Genomic DNA, 12,231 nt, shown 5'->3' on the forward strand with positions numbered 1-12,231 from the left:
CCACGGCACCCCAGCTCACCTGGTGGCCAGGTGTACGGTTCGGATTCAGGTGCACAGGCCGGGGACGGGGTCCGGCACCTGGTCAACCGACACACACACACAGATGCAGACACACAGCGGCTCCTGCCAATCGCTTTCCATTTCGTGTTAAATTACACATCGAATCGGATTGCGGCGGCCATAACATTGTGGCCAAAAGGGAAGGAGCAGGCCAAACACAGTTGCTGCGGTCGTTTGGGGGCCCTCAAATAGGTTTTTGCGGTTTTTTAATCAAGTTATTTGCTCGGCGCAGGAAATTCGTAGGAGATTTACTGGCATTGGTGGAGAGTCCAGCCTAGGGTCCGAGAAAGTCGCATAAAATAAATATATTCCGAGGGCAATTTATTAAATGTTTGCGCAAATAAATCACAAATGTGTTTTCCAATCAAACTTTTTCTTGGCCCACACAAACGCAGACGTTTGAGCGTGTTTGTGTGTTCAACCAACAAATCTTTTGGCCCTTTGTTTGGCGGCATCAAATTTATGGCGTTAATTCGCATGTAAAACATTTCTGTGCACATTTTCTAAGCATTTATCAAGCGTTTTATTATTGACAGTGCTTATAAATATACATACTATATCTTCCATTCGTGCTGCGTCTGCAGTGGCAAAGTTTTCGCTTAAAATAAATACATATCTAAATTATATTTATGCCCGACATGGTCAGCAATAAATTTGGACTTGGATTTGAGTCCAGAGTTTGGCATGGGCATAATAAGTATAAAATAATGTTTGGCATTTGGCAAATTGAGTTTTGATTTCGATTTTGGCCAGTTTAATCGGCTTGAATTGGGAGAAGAGGTCAAGGGTCAGACATGAGAAATAATATACGTTAATTTGGAATTGAAAAGAAAGTGGGAATCGTTATATCAACTGAGGTCAATTATTATTATATTAAAAGTCTAAGAACATTCATTTATACAAGATACATGAAGAGAAAATAGGTAATATGCTTCAAAATCATACTAAACCCTCTCAACGGTATGACGAGTAAAGACGAAGATTAAATAATTTTGAAAATAATAGCCGGATAGAGCCGATAAACAATAATAGTATCTACTAGGTTAAGGAATATATTTTATCATGGAAATGTCAAGCGAATGACGAGAGATCAACGATCGAAGATGATGACAGTCGAAAATCGAGTTAAATCACCGAATTTCAATGCAGCATAGCGAGTAAAGATAACGAGATGATAAAAAACAAAAGAGAAGGATATGGAATGACTTTATAGTCTTATAGTGGTTATCATTTAATCGACCTTATATTTTCACACAACTATGTTTTAAACATATATATTTGTATTTTTTTTTTATAATTTCCGGCAATGAATCAAAATTTTCAGATTAATTCTTTAGTTTCAAAGAACTGATGCAAACTTTGGGTCACCCACCGCCCATTTGCGGTGCTTGCATTTTCCTACTTACCCTCAAACCCTGCTCTGTCCGACTCAACTCAATAAATTCTTGGCGGTGGATCGAGGGGCGGCAAGGGCATCGAGCGATGTTACAAAAATTTCTGAACAAATTGAAAATTCCAAAATTCGCTGAAGCATGCGAGTAGAAAATGATAGAATCTACGATGAAATGCACAAAAAGACGGGGCGGCAGCCACGGGGTTGCATCCACACACGCACCCTGCGTGCATCCGTAACTCCTTCTGACATCAACCGAGCAAAGGTCACAGGGCGGGGCGCTGGGTGGTCAGAGAGGGGTTCAAGTGGGCTGGAGCCAAGTGGGGTTGGGATTTGGTTTGGGGTTGGGTTTTGGGGAGAATGACACATTTGGCGTGGCTTTGGCATCAAAGTCAAAAGCAACATTTTCGGGGAATGGGGGCTGAAGGAAGGCGACTGAACAAAAGTCAGTTGGGAAAATATTTTGTCATGTCATCAGCGGCATCAGCAACTGAAAACTGAAAACTGGCAACTGTTGCAATGGCCAACACCACCACCACCAATGACACCAATGGCACTCCACCTCTCCGCCACCACTGCTTCACCAACAAGGACTCCTTTGGCTCGGTTCGCTCTGCTGCTTTTCCCTGTCGCCGCCAAATGTGGTTACAATAATTTATGCACTTGTAATGACAGACAACAAAGCGCTCAAGAAGCCAGGAGTCGTCATCCGCGAGAGACCCAAAAAAGCAGCATGAAAATGAGTTTTCTTTCATTCCTGTAGCGGTCTGGGAAATACTCTTCTTTAAGTTCTAGAGATTATATGTTATTAATCAAACTATTATGTTACATAATTTGTTTAAAATAGTTTATTACAAAAACTCAATGATATAATGTTTAATGAAACGGATAACTATAAGACTTGTAGACCAAACTTATACACTGTTCCTGAGTACCCCATGGTAGTGCCATAAAAAGGATTCAGACGCAACGGAAGAACCCATCTCAGAGCTTCGTTCTCTGTCAGTTGAGGCGACTGACGCGCAATAAAATGCGTGTCATGTGTGTCGTCACTCCAGCAGCACTCCGCCAACACCACTCCCCCTTTGGCCAAGCCTTCCATAGCCCGTTGATGGGTGGCCTTCGCCAAACGGAGCTCTGCGACTCTGCAACTCTCCGACTGCACTTCAAAATTAATTTAAAATTTATAGTTGGCGCTATTGCGTTAAACGATGCTGCGAAGAGCAGGAGGAATGGGGATGAAAAGGTGGCGTTTGCTGAATACATCTATCATGGCGTTGAGTGATTTGCGAGTGTCAAAGGAGTCGAGACGGGTCTGTTCGTCCTGTGGCGCGCATTCGATTTATGTTAATACGCCTGCCAGTCGGCCAGGACGAAACCGGTTGTGCGGTTAAAGTGCTTAAGACGTAAGTAAGCCTCCGCGAATGAACCGGAAACTGAATACAAAGAAACTTACTACACAGTTTATCACCTCCCTGCTATCCATCGGCATTGCTCATGTGAACAATTATGAAATGGGTTTCATTCCATATTTCACCTGTGTCTATTAAAGAATTCTTTAATTTATCATTAAGGATGTAAAGATATTGACATTTACACAAAAATAAAAAGATCTTAATTGCGAAAGTAGTTTGAACTTAACTCTAAAAGTTAATTTATTAGAAATAATACAGTATAAAAGACAATTTAAAAAAAGCTACGATTAGTTAAGCTAAAGTAAACATTACACCATTGATAGGTTTGTATTTGCCTCGAAGATGCTCATCCTTGGCGCAGCCGGTGATCCTTTTAGCCGCCCATCCCTGCCGCTTACTCATCTTCATCATGGTGTTTGTGTGCGCTCATCGTCAGCTCGTTTGTCAACACTGTAAGTGGGGTAATTTTCAATGTAAACGCAACGCCTACAGCAGCTGTTTTCCCTTCGCATTCACGTTCACATTCACCCTTCACACTGCCGCTGTTTTCGGGGTGGGGGATGGAACTTCCTTGAGGAGAGGAGTCTTTAGTTTGGGCGTAGGCCCTCAGGGCGTGGCCCATTCATTTGCATTGCACGGGCGAGGTTGGGAGGCCGTGGGCCAAGGCCGCCTTGTCGTCTCGCAAGGCGATTGCATTTTAACACCCAACCAGCCAACCAGCACCTTAACCCCTCCAAAGCTGGCCCCCGCTTCAAGTGAAGAGTGTTTTTACAGTGCTAGCAAACATATTCTCCCCACACGACCCCCTCAATGTTTTCCTCATGCTCTGCTAATATGCAAAATTCACTTGGCCCGCCGTCGCCTCGAGGTTATTTCTTTTCGTTTCTCTAGTTTTCGTTATGATACTTTTCCTTTTCTTTTATTTTTGTCCTGTTTGTATGCGTATTTCTGTGGAAATCGGAGGTATATATGGTAGATTTTTATTATGACATTATAATACAATAGTATTTAAACTTGTTTAGTGTTATCTTCATTCGTATTTTCAAGTTATAGATATTTTAAGACCCCAAAAAAGTATATTTAGGGTTGCTTCAATAGCTGAATAGAAGTTCCCTTTCTTATTTGCAAAATGTTGCATATTCGGGTTTTCAAAAATATCTACCAACTTTGACAAAGTATTTCATGTAAATTTTTATTTATTTATTGTTCTACTCCCGCAAATTCCAGGGTAAACTTTAAACGAAAGAAAAATCAAACAGTGTCCTTTGGCCTATGCTTTTTTTTTGTGTTTCCAAACTTCAAACTAAGCATAAAGTGTTGCCTAATGGGTTTTGAGTGTTTTCGACGACTAGAACTACGACAGCAGCGACAAGAACAACAGCAGGAACGGTAGAAGAATCAGGACGAGGACGAGGATGAGGGGCAGGATCAACACTGCAATGCATGGCATGCATTTTTTGTTTGCCGCTTGCCAAAAGTTGGTCATTAGCGCTGTTTTCTAGCACTTTTCCAGCTATTGTTGCTTTTGCCTTTCGGGCAGAGAACGGAAAAGTAAATAACAATTAAAACAATTTTCGTGTGCAACGCAAAAATCTCCTAATGACTGGAAGCTCGCTCTGAGGTCAAGGATAAGCGCTGAGCTGGCTTTTGTTGCCAGCAGTTGTTGCATATTTTCGAATATTTATCGAAAAGAGATTTCCTTTATACCCCAGAGATTAATCTAGGATTTCCGAGCAACTTTGCCGGACAGGAGGAAGGATTACACTGAATAAATGAATATTTCTAGAGAGCTAAGGGTTCGACAAAAAATGAATTTTAAATAGGAATTGTTATTCCCCAAATCAAAGCACTAATTTTACTAAATGTACTGACTGAGTGCATCAACGTCCAAAATGATTAATTTTACTAAAAAATAAAATGATGCAAATAATTAAATTAATAAAATTACATCAGTTTAACAATGATATATCGTAATATACATTAAAGTTATCATAAGTAGTCTTAAATCTTTGAATAAAATGAGCATCTTTTAATAAATACATATTTCCTGCAATCTTTTCCCTTATTTACGAGTCTCCATTGAAGGCAATCTCTGACCTTACCCGCTGGCAAATCATAAATTAAACAATTCTATGCGGAATAAAGTCCCTTGCCAGTCCCACGACCCTCGTCCGGCGCCAGCTTACCCAAAATAAACATTAAATTTCACCTTTTTGCATACGATATTCATATAAATCTATTATAATCACTTCGACGCCACAACAAATTATGATTGAGAATGTCCTCCAACCCCGTGCGAAGACGGAATAAATCTCCAGAGACAGACCAAAGGAGCAAAGGAGAAGTGAAGGAGCAAAAGGGAAAAACCAAGCAGACCAACACAGGAAATGTCAAGCCAAGCAAAAGATCTGAGGGATATGGTAAATCAAGCTAAATAAATCATTTAAATGATTACAGCTTAACTTTTGACGCTTTTAAGCGAAATTAAATGAAGGATCAGTCGGGACCAAAGCCGAAATGGGGCAGAATGGATTTGGGGGGGTTGGGCTACATGCCATCATAAAAATTATTTATTTGCTTTGAAGAACGTCGAGGCGAACCAAAAATAGGAGCGCCAGGCCAGCAGAAATGTAACCCAAATCTATGTAAGTGAATCAAGAGAAATCACTTAAGTATATTTTTATGCTGGACATGCTGCCAGGAATTACAAATACAGGGCGGCACGCACGCACGCACAGGACCAAGAGCAGGAGCAGGAGCAGGACTACGACTACGACCAGAAAGCAGAGCCTGGAACTGAAACTGAAATGGAAACGGTGATGGGTGACGGGAGACAGGACGATGGCAGGACATCGACGGTCGGTCGGTCGGTTGCTCTGTTAGTCGCTTGGCGGTTTGTGCGGCAGTCATTTGGCCCCGGGGGCCATACCCGACCGATATGCGGAGGGGGAATGGGATCCAGGGCCCAGGACTCCGTCTCCGTCTCCGACTCAGAGAACGGGGCCAGGAGAAGAGCCATCAAAAGGACATCAACACGTAGCAAATAAAAGACATGCCACAAGGATATGCCGGCGCTTCTTCGGATGCTCTTTGGCCAATGCTACATTGCAAAATTATTATGATTTATATGGCCTTTGGGAATGCGCACTAAAACACACACTCTCCCGAGAGGGGCCAGAGGGGGACAGAGCGGCCAGAATGGCGAATGGGGAGCGGCAACAATCGGCGAGTGTCGCACAAAGGACTTGGCCAGGATACGTAGTATACATTCAGGCGAGTCGTCGCAGTGGCCGCAAAACTTTTGCCCGCTGCGACAAAATAGAAAACTTTCTTGGCATAATTCTTTCTATTTTCCTCTGGCCTGTCGTCGTATTGCCATTGCTCTGGCTGTTGCCTTTGCCACTGAAGTTCCCTCCGGCGTCGCACTTGCCATCTTTCGAAATTAGGTTAACACTGACGAATTAAGGACATTAGCGTCATAAAGAAATAAGTAATGAAAAGAGCAGCCAGTTGAGCATTTCTGCCGAGTGCGTATAGCGTATAGAGCCAGAAACAACAAGAAAACAAAACTTGAAAACTTTTCCACCTCCTCGCTTCAACTGCAGGATTCGTTTGAAAGGCTTCGCAGGCCTCCTCCCATTTTGCCTTGGACAATGCGAAATACTTGTGACAAGAGGCCCAATTGAGAGAAAACCTTACATTACATTTAAACACTTGGTAAAACAACAAGATTGCCAAAGAAATTATTACGAGGGCAGAGAACTTCATGTGGATATTAGAGCTTTAAATGTTTTCGGTTGAAAAGCCGATTATTAAACTTAATTTATTTAATTTTATATATATATATATGTTGTGTAATGGAATGGAAATTTACTTTATTTAAAATTCCATGAAATAAAATTATTAATATAATTCTTAGAAGTGCTTTATTATTCTTTAAAATCATTTTAAATTTTGAAGCTTATGAATTCAATACATTAACTCTATGATTTTAATTGAATTTATTTTAATTTTAATTTTGACAATTGCTTTAATTGTTCTCTGAATTCAATTTATATTTCGAACATTTTAATTAAAGCCAAAACATGCCAGATTTACTTAATACATTAACATTACTGAGGCAGAAAAGTGTTTATTTTGCACGGCACATTGTCTGTTGTTGACAAAATGGCAAAAGGTTAGTGGAATTTCACTTAAATGAACAAGGCAATAGCGCTTATATATTGTGTGATACTCGTGTTATTTAATTACATGAATAGACCATATGCTCAAATAATTCCAATATGTTTTCGCTCGTGTTTCTTATCAGCTTTTAACCAAATATTCCCACTCTTACGCATATTTTTCAGCTAATAAAATATTGATTTATTAAATTATGCCCCCGACAACGGCAGCGAGCGAGTCGCTTGTCAATATTTTGCAAATTTGTGTTCCCATCAAGCCGGAGCCCTAGAGCCCCGAGTCCTGAGCCCCTTCGCCAGGATGCTTCCCAAGCCTCTGTCCACAGGCACACCCGCACACCCGCACACACGCACACACGCTGGGCTTATAGTTGCCACAGGCACTTGCCACGCCCCCTCTGCCTGTGAAACACGATCTTCTGTTGGCCTTCGCAAAGTGCTTTTTAAAATCCCGCCCGGAGCATTTTGTTTGTTTGCATCATTGGCAGCTGTTGGTGGCCAGCTCCTGATTCGGGCGGGCGGGAATCGGGGGTCCTTCCAGTAAAACCGCACAACTTTAAATTTGCCGTTCACCCTTTTCCCTTGCAGGCTTTGTTTGTCCCGCCCAATAAAGCATCTTTGACGTATAACCACCGCCCACGCTCAATTCCATACCCTTGGTCCATAGTCCTTGGGCCGATAAAAATATGAGCGGAAGCTTTACGGCTCAGCCTCAACCTCAAGTCCAGAGTTGTCCCTTGTTTCACACAGAAATAAAAAAGCGGTGTGAAATGCGGGTCTCTCAAATCTGATTTCTTATTCCGGAAGGACACTTCGAGAGCCTAAATATCTGTATATTATTATCTAAATCATAGGGTTATATAATAGATAAAACTATGCCTCAAGGACATCAAGTTTTAAAGAACGATTTATATATATATTGGCAGGGAAATTAGATACGAAATCCAACGCGAATATACGTTATGTCATTGGTATATAAATATAATTAGTTATAAGAGATATAATGGTTTAAATGATTTAATATTCTGAAAGCTCAAAAATTTTAAATTTACTTGGTGAAATGTTTTTATTTACATAAAAATGAGACTTTTTAGAAGAAAATTAATTATATACATTTTATAATTCATCCCTTTTTTGTTTTCTGTGCATCCACTCGGCTTTTCTCACTCGTTGTGGCACTCCATTCCAGCAACTGTCTTTTACACTGTTTATTGATGCTTTTGTTGTAGTTTTCTACTGCCGCTGTCACAGACATTTTCTGACGTCTATTATGCCTTTTTATAGAAAATTTTCTTGGGCTCTGGAAACAGCAACAACTTTCCGGGAGGGGAAAAGCCCAGCAAAGACAGAAGGGGTGTTGGGGCGTGCTGGTCTTAGTTTATAACACTGTCTTGCGGTTTCTGCAAGCAAAATGGTTATGCTAAAATTTTCCATTCCCGTTTCTTTTTTTATTTTTTGTTTGTGGGCATTTTGGGTAACTGTTTAAAAGTTTATAACAGCCTTTCTCGACAAGAGCTTAGTAATGGCTTTTGTTTTATATTGAATATAAAATTAATAGATCACAAAATAAGTTATTACTAAAAGTAGAAGAATTGTAGCTTTAAGAGGTTAAAACTAAAAACAAATAAAAGAAGTTGTTAAAATTTAATTTTTTCTCAGATAGTACTTATTTTTTCACATTGAAAAACATACTAGTGCAAAGTTTATGAAGATCTGCAAAACCTACTGCCATAAAAAGTGCAATTATGCACTCTTATACCGTAAGTCTTTAACCCAAATGCAGGCAAATATGGCTGCTCGCCATATACCTTGACATCCGTTCTACAGGATGCAGGATCCTTGCTCCTGGGAGCTTCATCTTCCCTGCTCCTGGCCACAAAACTGCAGTCGGGGGAGAGACAAACTGCTATTATGGCACACGATAAAAGGCGAATGGTGGAGGGAACAAAAAATAAGAAATAAAAAATCGGAAGCCGAAAGCGGGCGCATAAAAATTGCATTAAAATTGCCACGCGGACATCCGCAATGGACCCCGAACTCCATTTTTTTGGGGGGGAAACACCGGGCTCAGGTTGGTCGCCCAAACGGAGGCGGAAGTGCAAAAGGAGACGGAAGTGCAAGTTGTGCAAGAACCACTGCATCGAATTCTGGGGCGCAAAATTAAATGTTTCCGCATACAGAAGTCGCTACCGAAAAAGGGACCCCAAATAAATGGAACTTGTGGCCATTTTCTAGTCGTTTGCCGGACGTCATTTTGACGGTTTATTGCATACGCTTCTGGCCGGGGTCTTTTCCAACTCACAACTGACCAGGGTCGGAGATAGTCAGTCCCACATCCAGTTCATGGCCTCTCCGGGTCGTGTCTAATTTGGCACATCATTTAGTGGCAGCAAATCCCCGTCCAAGTTGACTTGGTCACTTGTCACCTCGGCGGTGGTGCTGGCGCTGGCGCTTGACATCCATTAATCAATCAAGTGGGGCTTTTTCTTTTCCCCGGCATATTTCTCGGACTCGGTGGGAGGACCTCGACCTCAAATGCGTGCGCACACCGAGACAATTAGCGCCAAGTTTCCTGGCTTATGCGTTTCTTTGAAGTGTTTCCTGTTAATGAGAGACAACTTTTGGTTTCGGGTCAACTTGCTGGCTGTTTTTTAGGGGATTCCCCCACACAGAGGTGACGATAAGAGCGGATTCCTTGGTTCTTGAGGGTTATTTTTTGTGTAACTTTTTATTATTTTAGTTTGAGAAATCAAACATATTTTATAAAGACTTAATAATAATAATACTCTCAATTTCTTGTTTTTTATAAACTTAATTTTTACATTAATTAAACAACATTTATGTTTTCCAGTTAAAACAATGTGATAAAGCTCATCTTCAACTATGGTGAACAACTTAATTTTGCTAGAACTTCTTGTATCAGCTCGTCCTTAATGTCCCCCAGACAAAGTATCTGCTAAGCCCGCCCCTGGAGCCAAACTCTGGACGCCTCTGACCTGGCTCGCCTCATCAACTCTCGCTTCATTAGCCGCACACTCTGAGCTTCCAATGCCAAAAGGTGAAAACAAAAAATCCCCTGCATACGTATACGTACGTACATATATTTTGGGTGGAGCTGGGGTCTGGACTGCTCCTACTTGTAGACAATACGGCAAAAGGACGAAGAAAGCGCTACGAGCTGAGCAGGTCAAAGTTACACAAAAGGAAAAGTTGCAAAAGAGCCAGTAATAATAACAACAAAAACCACAACATCGAGGAACAGGATCCGAGCTGGTTTCCCCTCAGCAGCAGCTGCTTCTGTTGCTCGTCCTGTTCCAGCCTGCGGCTGATTGATCTCGTGGGAAATTTTGCACAGTTGATGCAACCAACAGCAGCAGGGACAAAAGCAAAAAAAAAGGAAGAAAAACCAAAAGTAAAATAAAACGTAAGTTTTTCCCCATTGCCACTTCCTTTGTTTCAGCTTTTTCGTTATATTTTTTCTCTTCCAACTCGCTTCTCTCTTCGATGGCGCACACGAAAATTAACTTAATGTCACTTACACTTTAGTGCTTTGGGTTAATTTGGTTAGATTATTGTTAATATCCTTCGGGTGCTCTGAGACAGAGCGAGACTTTCGGACGTGTGTGTGTGTGTGTGAGAAAAAGAGAGCGAGAAGGAGTGTCGGAAACTCCGGTCGTAGAGGTTTTCCGCCAAAGATGGGGGCACATTAAGCGCTTAGGCAGTTCTAAAATTTTCCACATAAAAATGATGCATTGGACTCGGTCGCTACTTTAGGGATTGTCGGCCCGGCATGAAAGATTCATGGAAATAAACATATATTATGTAAAAAATAAATTATTTAAAGAAAAACCCCTAAAAAAAATGTAGATTCAATAAAACGCTCGTTTAGGTGTAAATGTTTTTATTATAATAGATTTGTTATATTATTATTTAAATTGTATTAGTTTTTCTCTGAGATATCGCAATTACTTTCTAGATTTCCTTGTCAATGAGTGGACTGAACCAGGGGAGTTATCGAAGCTGTGAAAATAAAATCGATTAGTACAGTTTTCAAAAATAAAATATATGTCTTACCAGCTTGGGTGGATTTTATGCACTTTGTTTATACTTATATGATTATGAAATATGTTAAGGAGGTGTGGGGATAAATGATGCTGCGAAAAATAAAACTAATTAGTAAATTTTTTAAAATATAAAATGGTTCCTTACCTTAACGTATTATTATTGAATAAATACACTTTGTGAAAATTGGCATGGATGGTAGAATGAATCGGTTTTGGCGAGTAAAGATTTTTCTCACCCAGGCAACAAGTATACATTTTGAAAAGTGTCCTAGCCTTCTGCATAAGGAGGGTGCAGGAGAGATGCTGTTGAAAATATAACTTATTAGTAAATTTAAAAAAAGAATAAACTTCTGTGTCTTACTGGCTTGGTGTAGATCGTCCACATGTTTAAATGTATCGTGTAGACCTTGTTTTCACTTCATAGAAAAAGAATTGCGTTCACTTTTATAATTTTGACATACATTCACTCTGATTCGTTGTCTTATTCTTAAATATTAACTATTGGATAAATTATCACTTTTTCACTTTATGCTTAAACCTAGCCGAAAAAAATGTATTTATATAAAAATAAAAAAAACTTTTGTTTTCGTACTGAGCTAGGAGCTGTGCACGCTCTAGAATTTTGATTCGAACTGAACTTTCCTGGCGGCGTTCGGAGTCAAGTAAAGTTTTGGGACAATTAAAAAATCCCAGACTACTTGGTTGTTTATTTAAAAATAAACAAAAATTAAAAAGTTAAAGAATTTAAAAAGTTTTGTATATAAAATTTAACCTTTAATTAAAAAAAAAACATTTAAATGAAATATTTAAACTAAATAAGACAACACATTTCTTGTAATTTATAATATGATCTGATGCAATATGCCTTACAACTTTTTAAATAAGATTTAAAAACAATGGTCAATTTAAAGCCCATTTAATACTCTGAAAGCACCCAAGGTTTAGCAAGAAAATTCTTCAAAGAAAAACATTCTTTGGAAAGACAGAATTAGCAAAAGCGGGAAATAAATTTAAACAATATTCATCGGCTTATAGGCACGTGTGGGCGCTAAAAACTTTCCGTGGGCAAAGAGCACCCTCCATATTCATAAGTCAATTGAAATTTATGACACAACACA

The 12,231-nt window shown here is 39.9% G+C and overlaps 1 long non-coding RNA gene across 1 annotated transcript; it reads right to left on the reverse strand.

The window, feature by feature from the left end:
- Positions 1-10,933: 10,933 nt before the first annotated feature.
- On the reverse strand, positions 10,934-11,748 carry LOC110186052 (uncharacterized). The gene is made up of 4 exons (XR_002319815.2): positions 11,475-11,748; positions 11,259-11,416; positions 11,124-11,203; positions 10,934-11,069 (listed from the first exon to the last, which is right to left on the reverse strand). It is a non-coding gene; the product is annotated as an uncharacterized LOC110186052 (long non-coding RNA).
- Positions 11,749-12,231: the final 483 nt, after the last annotated feature.

Source organism: Drosophila serrata, unplaced genomic scaffold (assembly GCF_035046125.1).
Source record: "Drosophila serrata isolate PLE 108 unplaced genomic scaffold, ASM3504612v1 contig_245, whole genome shotgun sequence".
Classification (NCBI taxonomy): domain Eukaryota; kingdom Metazoa; phylum Arthropoda; class Insecta; order Diptera; family Drosophilidae; genus Drosophila; species Drosophila serrata.